We start from the raw sequence: 13,467 nt of genomic DNA, 5'->3' as shown, positions 1-13,467 counted from the left end.
CAGCCCCAAAGGAGTCCAGCAGAGGCTGGAAAGACACTCCCACTGTCCTCAGGGCTGTTCTGCGGGCCTTCCACCTACCTGGGCTCCAGGAACTGCAGGTGTTGATAAAGACAGACCGCATCCCTGCTTCGTCACATTTCAGGGCTGACCCCCTGCTCCATCCCCCTCATTTACAAAGTAGCCAACTGAGGCCCAGAGCGGAAGGGGCCCAGGGGGGTCAGCAGATTTTCAGCGGAGCTAGAACAACTCTTGACCATCTTGAACGAATGAATGAATGAATGAATGAATGATGTACACAAATGAGGATAAAGTACATGGAGGGGCAGCAGATGAGATCAGGAACATCCATTTCATCTTCTCCGAGGCATCAATGAGAAGCTAAAGTGATAGGTCCTCCCACTGACTTAGGCACAGATTCTTCGTGCTGAATATATAGACACAGGTATATGTGTCCACACCGTGCCCCCAAAGACTCTGCCTTGACCTCCCACAGTGCTTTCTTCCTTGCTCTAGGCTGTGCTAGAGGCCAAGGGAAAGGCACTGCTCAGTCTTTGTCCAACTCCTTGGGTTTTCCTTCCTCTTTCCGAGACCCCTCCTTCAGGAAGCCCTCTTGAATTGGGGAGGCAGTGGTACTGGCCTCCCATACAGTCAGAGAGCCCTGTCAGTTGTAGCAGCCCCTGCTCAAGGCAGTTACCTAAATTATCCTAAAGGAGCAGAAAGCCCCCATCATGTACCTTTGCACCCTCTGTCTCCTCATATACTGCCGTGTCTCTGGCCTCTCACCCCCTCACTCTCGCCAGGGCTCCCATCCTCAGACTGATGCCTCCTTCAGACCCCAGACCCCCAGTTCCCTTTCCTTCCTCCTGGACCCTCCCCCGAGATCCTCTGTCATTATCTCTGGAAAGTGAGGCTTGTGCATCATCATTAATGGGCTAAACAGCAGGGTCAGCGAGGCAGGTAGCAGTAAACGCAGCAATTACGGCCGCGCCTCCATCCAAGCACCTTCGCTCCCAATCCATCTCCCCTCATCACCAGGCGGTGCTGAGCCGGCCCTACCTTCATTACATTAATCAGGTTAATTCCAAGGTAGAGCTCACATTCTAATCAAAAGGCAGTCAACAGGGGTGGGGTGCCAGGGGGAGAGGGAAGAGCTGTCCTCTCAAGGAATGGAGGTTGACAGGAGGCCCTGGCCTGGACACCTGACAGCCTGGCCTCCAGGGCTCCATCCCTTCCAGGGGCTGCTCCCACCCTGTGTCTGGGCCTTGCTCCTGAAGCCTCTTTTGCATCCTGGATTTAAGCCAGGGCTGAGGATCTGGAAATATATTTAGAGGCTAGAAATAGTCTTTCCTTGTCTGTCTAAACTAGCCAACCATGCCTTCATGGACTGTTGGCAGGGTTGAACACTGACAACTCTAGGAGGGCACCATATTCATATTGAAGTCTACGTGAATGATGCCCTTAGGGTTGTGCAATGGACAACCTGTGCAACAGTACAGAGCGACCCTGCAGGCCACCTCCGGAGAAAACAAGGGACTAGGGAAGGTGAGGACAGTGGAGGAGGAAGAGTAGAGGCCACAAAGCCAACACTGGAACTCAAAGAGCTTGTTAAGAGCAAACAGAGATCAACAGACATCCACCACCAGCAACAATTCCATCCACCCCAACTCAGTGGCATGTTCCCAAGCTTCTGTCCTCATCCTCTGCCAGGTAACCCCATCTGCTTCCACAGCTTCAAATATCACTACACTGATGAAGACTGCCTACCCCAATCTTTCCCACCCTGGATTCATATTCCATATGGGTAGCTTTACATGGAAGTCCCTCCAGGCACACAAAAAACATGGTTAATGTAGCTCAGAAGCTTCTCTCCCAGATTTACTTCTCTTCCCTTTCTCGGTGAATTCCTCCCTATCTGGCCCAAGCTAAAAATCTTAGGAATCATTTGAGAGTCCTCTTTCTTGTAGTCTTTATTAGCTTTGTATTGCTGCTGTAACAGATTGCTACAAACTCAGCTTAAAACAACACAGATTTATTATCTTTTAGTTACAGAGGTCAGAAGTCCAAAATGGGTCTCACTGTGTTCAAATCAAGGTGTTGGCAGGGCCACATTCCTTCTTGGAGGTTGTAGGGGAGAATCTGCTTCCTTGCCTTTTCCAGCTTCTGGAGGCTGCCTGCACTCCCTGGCTCATGGCCCCCTTCTCCATCTTCAAAACCAGTAGCATAGCATCTTCACGTCTCTCTCTGACTTTGAACTTCTTGCCTGCCTTTTCATTTACAAAGGCCCTTGTGAGTACATGGGGCCACCCAGATAATCCAGGATAATCTCCTGGACCTGATTAACAACCTTAATTCCATCTGCAACCTTAATTCCCCCTTGCCACGTAACAACATATTCACAGGTTCCTGGGATTAGGATATGGACACTGAGGGGCCGTTATTCTGCCTACCACAAACCCCTAATGCCCTGCTGATTTTCAAACCCTATTAATTTTTGCCTCCAAGACAATCCTTCCTTCTATCATTTCATGTATTCTTCATCTTGGATTGTCTGGACATTGCAATCACCTCAATGGTATCTCTACCCCCAACCATCTCCCTCTTCCATCCATCTCCCAAGTGACCGTCAGAATATAACAGATGCTTTGATTGCTCCTAGCATCTTCTCCCCTCAGCCCACCTCTGATTTCAATGCAGCTTGCTGAAGAAAGGAAATGTAATAGCCCAGGGGACAACCTCCAACCAATCAGTCAGGAGATAAATGCCCAGCTTCCCATCCTTTAGAGGGACAATTCTGAGGTACAATCTACATGATTCCTGAGAAGGTCACCAAGGTTTGAGCACCAGTTGCACGCAGTGGCCACTGGCTTTCTTCTGCTTCACCCCTCCCTCACTACTGCTCCCTAGGATCATCTCCCAAATAAACTACCTTCACCCAAGTCATTGTCTCAAGCTCTGATTTGGGGGGAAGTCTCCAGATAAGAGTGATATCACTAAAATTAAAATCGGATCAAGTCATCTTCCTTATTAAAGACAGTCAGAAACTCTTGACCTCAGAGTAAAGTACTAACTCGTAAGTTGGTATTCAATACCCTATATACTCTGACTCACTTCTCCAATCTCATCCTCTTCTACATCCATCCACTCATTCTACTTACCAGCCATACCAGACTCCACTACAAACTTTCACATCCCCAAGCTTTCACTCACACTGAGAGCTCTGAGTCCTGAATCCTGCCCCCAGACACCTTCACGTGGATGTCTCATAGCAAAGCTCAAACTCAACATTGCCAAAACTGTACTCAACTTCTCATCCACATTCCCATCTTTTGTAACTGTCCCTCCATTTTCCTCTATTTTGTCTGATTCTTCATCATCTTTCCCCAATTCTTTTTCTTCCTCTGGTCTCATATACATGAGTGATCTCCAGGCGTTTGCCCTTGACCCTCTTCTTTTCTTGATCTCCACACTTCCCCTGGCCAGTCTCATTCATTCCTATGGCATTATTTGCCACCTACACATGCTGATGGCTCTTTTCTTTTTATCCCCAGGCTGGACCTCGCTGCTGAGCTTTTGGGCTCATATCCAGCTGCCTGCTGAATACCTCAGCCTGGATATCCAGTTTCATCTTAAACTCCACACGTTCAAGACCCTGTCTCCCAACTTGCTCTTCCTTCAAAATCTCCCTTTACGGAATCACCTCTACTACCTAGATATTCATAAACCTTCAATACTTTCTGCTCTATCTCCCTCCCCAAATTCTGCCCATTCTGCAACACCTGTTCTCTCTTTCCTTTTCCCTCAGACCCTCACAATCTGTCCCCTGGATTTTGCAATGGTTATGATGGGTTTCCTGGCCTCTACCCCTTGCCTTCTCCAATCCATCTTCCACACAGCAGTCAGAGAAGCCTTTCTGACACACAAATCTGGCAGGGTTTCTTCCCACTCAAAGCCTACAGGAAAAGTCCACATTTCTTAGCTTGACCCAAAATCCTTCTTGCTCTGAGGTCTACCCTCCTGGGAAGCCCGCCTTCTATTTATGCACCACATACTGTTCCCTCTGGTTATAGTGCCCTTCTTCTACCACAACCCCATCGATGCCTTCTCTATTTGGAAACTGTCTTATCTTTTAAGCCACCTCTTCTAGGAAGCCTTCCAGAACGGTGCTCCCAGAGCAACCCATGCAGCACAGTACTATGACATTTATTTACTCATCTGTCTCCTCTGTTAGATTATGAATCCTTGTGGGCAGGGACTATCTCAGTCATCTTTGCCCCATAGCATTGCATCTGGCTATTAACCAGAGTTCATTCAGCACTTGCTGATGAAATGAACTAATAGGTGTGCAGTTTACACACAGCGAAATTCTCACCTTACAGAATGACACACACGTAGACACTGCGCTCATGGTTACACGGCAGATGCAGTCATCTTCATTCACACTGTTGTTTTCATGTATGAGGAATCTTTAACAGTCCATCATACACCTCTGCCATCACTTACCTACAGCCAAATAGCAACATTCGCCCACATTCCCACCTCCACATCAACCAAGTCACTCATAGTCACAAACACTCCCACACGGTCGTACACACAAAATCACACAGAGCCACACATACACAGCCACACACATAGCTCCAAACACCTCGAGGGCACACTTCATCTCCAATTGTGAGCAAATGCTGTTGGTTTTCATTAATCTGCAGACTCTGTGTTTGCCAGTCTCTCTGGCTCCCCCTCTCCCTCTTTCCCACTCTCTCTCTTTCTGCTCGGAGGCAGGTGAGCGCATCAATTTTCTCCTCGTCTGTGGCAGTTAAATTAAATGGAATCGGCCTGATTGCTGAAAATCAAAGGGAAGGCTGATAAAGCAATTAAATCCCTCTAATTCCTCGTCCTGAAAGGTGCAGCAGCTCTGAAGCTAATTAACTTCATAATGAAAATCCTTCTTCACCCTTTTAGGCTCTTCTCCCCGGGTCTCCTCTCTTCTTCTCTCCTTCTGGGGAGAAGCTGGTTACTGAGAAAGAGCTGGATCAGCAGCATTAAAAGTCAGAACTCTGGAGAGGTCTCAGGGGGCTCTTTCCTGGGCTACCAAATCCAGCTCCCTCAACACCCAGCCCCCTTTCTCCAACACCCAGTTGCCTGTTTACCTCTCAACATTGCGTTTCTAACGTCCATCCTGCCCCCAAACACTCAGCACTACACCAACACCACCCAAACCTCCAGCACCTAGCCCCACCTCCAACACCAGCCCTACCTCAGAGGCCATTCCATCTCTAGCATCTACCCATTCCACCTCCAACACCCAGCCCTACCTCAGCTCCTAGTCCCACCCGTACATCAGCCCTCCCCAAAACCCACTCTGTCTCTAATACCAGCCCTACCCAACACCCAGCCCCACCTCCATCTCCAGCCCTATTTCAAACCAGCCTACCTCCAATGCACAACCTATCATTTTGAGCACCTATATTAGGCACTGGGGCTATAAAGATGAACAAAAAACTAGCCCTACCTTAAAGTACCTCCTTACGTAGAGGTGGAGGCAGACAAGCAAATGGACAATCACTGTGTGAGCTAATAAGACCTTCCTAAAGAGAAGCCCATGGCAGGGGCCCTAAGGGGCTCTGGCAGAGAGAAGGCTCCCAGCTGGAAGACATCTGAGTGAGGTCACTAAGAGTTAGCTGGGCTGGCTGGATGAAAGAGGGAGATGGTGTCAGGATTACATGCATGTTCAAGGCTCAGGGGGACAGAGGAAAGCAAGGGCCGACCAGGGACTGGAGTTAGTTTGGGAAGATAGCCACTGTGCATCTGGGAGATGGGGCTAAAGATGAGGCTGGGTAACTGGGCAGAGGTCAGATCGTGAAGGGCCTTGGAGACCATAGCAAGGAGTCTCATTGGCTTTCAAACAATGTCAGGAGGTGAAGGAGGATTTACATGTCAGATAGAACTGGAGTCTGTTGGACATGACTTCACTACCCACCATGCAGGGCAGATGCAGGGATCCTGGCTGCCTCACACACACATGTCCCCAGGCACGCTAGCAGGGAGCAGGCCTGGAGTATGGGAACCATGGAAGGAAATCCTGGGTGGCCTCCCAGGATTTGAGGGAGACAATAGACCCTGGTTCCATGGCTGCCACTCTTCCTGCCCTGAAATGCCAGCAGGCTAGCTCCTTCCTCTCTTCTCCCTCTGGGAAGTTCACCCACTCTCCTGGCTGCAGATACCACCTCTCCGTTGATGTTGTGAGCCCCATGAGGGAAAGGAACAGCTTATCTCACTCTCCACTACATCTCCAGCCCAATCTATCACAGACACTCAATAAATATTTGTTGACTAACACATAGAAATGAACCATGACTTCCAAATTTATACCTGCACGCTCCAGACCTTTGTCTTCCGCTGTCAACTGAACTTCTCCACTTGGATGTTTCCATCTCTCACCCAGCCCTTCCCCCACCCCAACCTCAGTCCTGCTTCTCTTCTGAGTTTCCCATCTTAGTGAATGGCGCCACCAGCCACACTAGTGACCAAGTCAAAGGCCAGGGCTTCTCCCTGTCTCCCACCCCTACTCCCACATCAAAACAGTCTCCAATCCTATTCATTCTCCCTTCCCCACGGTTTCCCCTCTTTCCTCTCCCACTGTCATACCCCATTCATGACTTTTCATTATCTCTCTTGGGCTACTGCACTGATTTCCTAACTGATCTCCCTGCTTCAAGCCTAGACCACCTTCAGTCCATCCTCCAGAATAATTGTTCTAACATGGAAAATAGGATCACACCAGTCACTGCTCCCTACTCTCCGAAGTGGCTCCTCATTGTCTATCAAACAAGGGCCAGACCCCACAGCCAGCCCACAGAACCCTACCTTTTACAGTTACCAACTTCACAAACTCATGCCAGGGTGCTTTGACTCATGCCCCAACCCTGACTGGAATGACCTTCCCCAACACCACCCCCAGTTTCCCCATCATCACCCATCATTCACTTGGCAAAACTCCACTCATTGCTCAAGACTACCCACAATTCTCTTTAGAGGCTCTATTTTGTTTTTGTTTTCCTTTGAGCTTTTCTGTGCTTTCTCAGCATTCTGCACTACGCCAGTATTATTTTTGTAAGTAGAAAATGTTCGGAAAGCAGCTAAGAACCCCCTTCTCTATAATGGTTCTCCCCAGGCTTCCACACCTACCCATAGAATGTTCAGCCTTCTTTGGGCCTCACTGGGCCCTCTCTCCCACCCTCTGGACACCAGCATCCTACTTTGTTTGCACACCTGTCTCCCCCAGGGCTTCCCTCCCTCAAGGGTCTATGAGCATCTTGCTCGTGTTGGCCAGCATAATGCTTGGCAGATCAAATGTGCCCTCTGATTGTTGAATGGATGATGAACCAAATGGCCTGAGAAGGAGCTGAGGGTTTGGTCCAACCACAGCATCCTGTGGGGAGTAAAGGTGTTGGCACCTGATCTCAGAGATGTGAAGAGCAGCCAGCTCCCCCTCACCAGCCTTAGGGCCGTGTCACAGACCAGGGCACCCAGCAACCCTAGCAGCCAGGGTCCCTGTCTCCTTGCCACAAAGGGGAAAGCTGGTAATAGAACTTCCTTAATGGAGAGGACCATCCTGGGGGCCTAGATCCCAGTGCCAGCCCAGCCTGATCTCCACCTTCAGAGGCCCCCTGAGGCAGTGGCTGGAGGCACAAGGAGAGAAAAGAGGTGGGCAGAGAAGAGCAGGAATGCAGAAGACAGGCAGAGACAGGGAAAGTGGCAGAGGGAAGGTGGTCCTTATGAAGACTTAGGGGGAGGGAAACAGGGAGATGGCAGCAGACTCACAGGAAGGGCAGTTGGGCCACAAGATGCCAAGCACAGCCCAGGAGGCTCTGGGCACACAAAGCCAAGTCAGTAGTGGTGGGACAGGGTCCCAGGGAAGGGGGAGAGGACAGCGAGTTCCCACCACTGCCCCGCAGGTGCCACCCCCAACCTAAGTGGGCTCCCCGCCCCAATTCTCCACCCATCGGGCAGCACCCAGCAGGGGGCAGATGAGGCTGTGATGTGAGTGATGGGCCTGATTTGGGCCCAGATTCGCGGCGCTTGGGGGGCCTGGCGCAGCTCCGAGACCAGGAGGGGTGGGTACTGGGCATATGTGGGTCTGACCGACAATCAGTCTGGGGAAGTGCCGGGCTGTCTTCTCTGAGTGCCCAGCTGGAGTCCAGGTGACCAAGGACCTGGCGAGGCACTCTGTGCAGGGCCTGACTCCTCTGTGTGGAGAGTGCATGGTGGGTCCCCTGAATGGGTAGTCACAATAGAAGTGTGTGTTGGTAGCCCCCTGGAAATGCTGAGGGCATGCACCTGTACACACACAAACGTATCCTATCCCCCCGCCCAGCACTGACACTCAGGCCACCATGACGTGGCTGGATGGACAAACTCAGCAACACTATGCATCTACCACGTGCCGCAGCCCCTCTGAACCATTCACACTGCAGACAACTCTGCAGATCATCCCACACGCAGCCCCACAGAGATCAGATCATCCCACACACACAGCCATCCCCGTCCAGTCACCACCATCCCTTCACAAACCCGTGTCATCACACAGACTTGTGCTCAGTCACTCACACTTCCACAAGTCACAAGTCCCAGGCTGACTGGAAACATAATACACCCCATTCACTGTCCGACTCTTACTCCATCACAAACAGCCACCAATACTCATTCACCCCTCTCCCAGCCGTACAGACATAATTCATCACACAAGGGATCACACCGTCTCCCAGACCCCTCCCACAGACACATGAGCAGGGACACGTGCACACACACAGATTACTCAGATTGGCACAAGCGATGAGAATATCCCCAGAGATTGGGAGCTAGGTTTCTGGGTCTTGGTTTCAAAGAGAAGAAAAGACAGTCCCATTCCTGGACTCATGGAGGCAGATCTGTGGCCACAGCTCTAGAGGATCCAGTGAGGTCAGCCGTGGGGTCCGGATCACTCGCAGTCCTGTCCATCTGAGCTGACTCAGGCCCAGCCCACACCATCTCCAGATAGCCTCCTCCACCCAACCAGGGTCCAGCCCTCGTCAGTCCCTACAGTGGCCCCCCTCCCAGGCCCCCCTCCTGTCAGCTCATTCTCTTCCCATCTGCATCTCTTCTCCTCCCTGCTTCTCACCCCCCTATCCCTGCCCCCCCCAGCCTTGGTGATAAAAGAGCCAGATTGGAGCGGGTGCCACGCAGCTTCATTCCCCACCATATGGGCCCAAAAGCCAAATCGTCAGCTAAGCGATTAAATCAAGTATGTCGAACAAAATGTTATGAACTGACATTATGGGTATATAATTTTATGCCATTTGTTGCCATCTGTTTATCTAAACAGCCCCCATTCCACACAGACATACAGACTCACACCTTCCCTCCTACCCACCCCCCCACCCATCAGGATCCCCACCCCCCCATCCCCCAGCCAGAGCCACGGGTCAGGGACAAGAAGACATGTGCCTGGAAGTTAGAGAGCTGGGGACTCCAGGGTTCTTGGGGATGGGAGGAGTTAGGGGCCAGGGAGCCCAGAGGGCTGAGGGATGGGAGAACAGGGTCCAGGGTCACCCACTGGCCTGGGAAGGGGCAAGGCCCTTGGGGAGCAGGAGGTTAGGGAGTCAGGACTCCTGAACATAAAGAGTGTGGCTGGGGCCCCAGTACAGGAGCCATGGACCAGGGCCAGGGGAGCCTCATTGGCAAACCTCCAGCCTGGCACGTGGCACATGTGAAAGCGTGTGTGCAGGGGCAGGCCCGAAAGCGGCAGCTGTGCACATCAGCGGCTGTGGGAGCTTTCTCTCCCTCTGCCCCCCACCCATCTGCCCCGGGGCCTGAGGCTCTCAGAGCCTTTGGGGGAGGACTCTTCTGGGGACCACAGGGAAAGACCAGGGGTCCAGAAGCTTAGGCTGGAGTTACTTATGTCTCCTCCTTAGCCTGAGGCCACAGGGCAGGCCCCTCATCAAGCCAAAAGACTGGAAAGTCCCCCTCCTCATACCCCTCCAGCCTCAAACAGCTTCCAAGTCTGGAATGGCCTCTGAACACTAGGCCTGTGGCCTCTGTGGGCTAAAGTATGAGCTCCCAGTCACAGACATTCAGGCCTCCCACACCCTTCTGCCTCTCTGCTGCCTGGCACCCGCTCTGTGTCAGTCTATAGCCCTTCCTTGTCTACCACCTCTGCTCATCTCTGCCATGGGCCTCTGTGTGTCTCTCTCACTCATGAGTTAATTTTTGTCTCTCTTATCTTTTAGTCTCTTTTGTTTTCCTCTGGCTCTGTTTTGGCCTCTGACTCTCCTGGAGGGGTAGATTTGGGCCTCAGGGATGTCCAACCAGAAGAATGGTGACTCTACAGAAGAGTGCAGGACAGAGTCGGGGGAAAGACTGGACAGAGACAGAGCAGGACAAAATATTAGACCCCAGGAACTCCGATGGCATACAGTTGGGTGATTCCAGGGCATTGAAAGCCTCGTGGCAGTTCAGGGAGCTGGAAGGAGAGGGACCTGAGGGTCACGAAATGTGAGGAAGGGGAGGGAAGCCTCATGCCCCCTACAAGGCTGACCTGGAGGTGAGAGGAGGAGGGTCTCATTAAAGGGTGCATTGGGCTGAGGATGGGGAACCTCTCCCAGGGATTATTAAAACACTTCCCCAAATCAACACTCACACACACACACAGACAGGTCACACCCACACCTGCTCTCAGACATAAGTGGCTACACACACACAAACAGGGTCATGGTGACACTTCCCATATAAACACCTTAAGGTCACTCTCCCTAATACCCTCACAATCTGAAACAGTGTCACTAGCAAAACAGTAACTCTGCAGCCCACTGAGCCCCAAGCCAGGTGTTCCAACACGCGGCCTCTTTCAGGAAGTGTGTGCACAAGAGGTACCCCCGGCCTGGCTTCCCCATCCCTGCCCCACACAGTATCCTGCAGCTACCTGGCAGTGCTCCAGGTCTCCAACCCTGCTGCCCCAGGAGGAGATGGAACCACACAGAGAAGAGCCAAGGTGAGCAACAGAAACCCACACTGGGGAGAAGGAAACAGCCAGAAAGACAGAAGAGAAGACTGAGGCTGAGACAGAGAGAGAGATGAGGGCACTGAGAGCGGCACAGACCCCCGTCAAAGGATGAAAAGAGAAAGACAAAGGAGAAGAAAGAGCCTTGAAGACCGACTGACCAGGGGAGAGCGGGACAGCCCGGAAAGCGAGGGGACGCTGCAGGCGGGCGGGTGGGAGGGGGCGCCCAGGACGCCAAGAGCCGCGAAGGCGCGGGCAGCGGCGGCTGAGGATGGAAAAGCTCATTTTGCTGGTAATTTACTCTCCTGCTTTTGGGCCGCTCCGCCTGCCGCTGCCGCCCGCCCGGGCTGCCTGTTCCAATATTAGATATAAACAAGTAAACTGTGTAATGGATCACATTAAGCAGGCCTTGCGTCTTGAGGCAGGATTTAATTTGCATGGCAGATTAGCTTGTCTTCCCAGCAAGGCACCCCGGGGCACCCCGAGCTGTAATAGGATCCCGCCTCTTAGAGCCCATTAAGGCAATTGAGAGTGCCTCCTAATCTCCCTCCCCGCCCTGCACCAGAATCCCCTCCTGCCGGACAGAGAGGGACTTGTGATGGCTGGACCCCCATCTTCCAACCCGCAGCTCAGGCCCCACCTCGCCCTTAAAGCAACAACCCCAAATCCCAGGGTTGCCCCTTTCCCATCTTTTGCCTCAGCACCCAACCTCAAACTTTTCCTCTGCACACCCCCAACTCTGCTTCACAGCCGCCCTGCTGCCCTGAACCCAAGTTTTCCCATTCCTCCAAAGTCTCCCCAAACTCCAGGCTAGTGCTCTGACCCCAACTTTCTCTATTTCCCACATGGCTCCCCCAAACCCTCCACTAATCAGTCTGGCTTCTTAGCTGAGATCAGGGGTTAGACTATGTGCCATCACTTTCTTCAATTTTTCATTTAACGGCTAATCATCAAGCTTCCTATATCCTTAAGGTTACTGTTGCCAGGACGGGAATCAGAGCAGGACCCAGAATCTGTGTGAAGATCGATGTTAAAGTCATAATTTGGTTTCAAACTGGGGGTGGAGCAAGTGGTTATAATGACCCTCATTCATGGGGTGCTTTAAAGCTTTTTATGTATTATACCCATCAAGTCATTAGTCCTGAGAGGAACCCTTTTAAAGCAGCCTTATTTTAAGATAAGGAAACTGAGGCTCAGGAGGAGAAATGACTTGCCCAAAGCCAAACAGCTGGTAGATGTCAGCTCCAGGACTCAACACGGATCTTCCTGACCCCTAGTGCTGCGGCCTTTCTGATCGACCACAGTGCTAGGATCAGCACTGGGGTCCAGAGAGGGTCAGGGCAGTCCCAGGGTTAAGGACCATAGCAGGGTCTGTATCAGGATTAGGACAGCCATGAATCTCTGTCCCCTGCCTCACCAGTGGACCAGGGTGGGTGGTGCCCAAGCCATGGCTCAGTTTCCCCATTCATTTAACAGGAGGTGCTCTGGCAGTGGAGTTACTGGACATTTGTTAAAAGGACAAAACAACAGAAGGCTAGTAGCATCAGAAACTAGAGAAATTAGGGTTAGGCAGAGAGAAGGACTTTCAGCCTGCAGAACATTAAGCTGGGTTCCCTCAGCCTCGGAGAGACCCTGAGCTGCATCGTGCCGGGCTGGGGAAGGGGGCTATGGAGTCTGCAAGCAGGGCAGTGGGGCCCCGGGTGGGTGGGTCTGGGGCCAGGCTGGTGGAGAAGGGTCAGTTCAGCCCTGCTTAGCTCACAAAGAGTCCTTGTTGTGGGTAATGGGACTCCCCTGGCAGCTTTATTTGCTGTCAGTGGCTTTTATTAAAGTCTCCAGTTTCAGACCCTCCAACCTCCAGCCATTGTGTGTGTTCCCCCAGGGCCCTGCCCCCAGCCCCTGGCTAGGTAGACTCTGAAGGGCCCCCTTGCCCTGTCTCCTGGGCCCCAGGGCGCCCAGCCACCAGCCTCCCACCTCCACCTCCCAGAGAGAGGACAGAGAAGCTATGCACTCAAGGAGGAATGTCTCAGCCTTGGTCCTCAGCACCCAAACAGACCCTAATCTCCCAGATGTTGTGACTGGTGCCAGGAAGTGGGGCTGTGAGTCAGCCTGGGCAGAATTCATAGAGTGGCACACACGTGGGCACATCTATGTGCACCCATGTGTGTCCTTGAGGGGTGTGCGCCCATCTGTTCCCTCATTCCCTCAGCTCATCTCTGCACACAGACACATACAGACAATCCAGGAATGTGTACTATTTAGGGGTTGAGAGGGTTACAGTTTGAGTCCATAAGCAGTTAGGGACTGCTGCCGCCTCCACCTGGTACCCAGTCTCACTAGGGCTTGGGAGGATCGGGAAGTGTCTCTCAGCCCAGACTGTCACCTGGGTATTCGCTCCCTCCTCCTTCTCCTCCTGTAAGCAGGGGAGAATGTTTGTC

The sequence above is a fragment of the Camelus bactrianus genome, chromosome 11, assembly GCF_048773025.1.
Source record: "Camelus bactrianus isolate YW-2024 breed Bactrian camel chromosome 11, ASM4877302v1, whole genome shotgun sequence".
Classification (NCBI taxonomy): Eukaryota; Metazoa; Chordata; class Mammalia; order Artiodactyla; family Camelidae; genus Camelus; species Camelus bactrianus.
Note: the sequence above shows the minus strand (reverse complement) of the source record.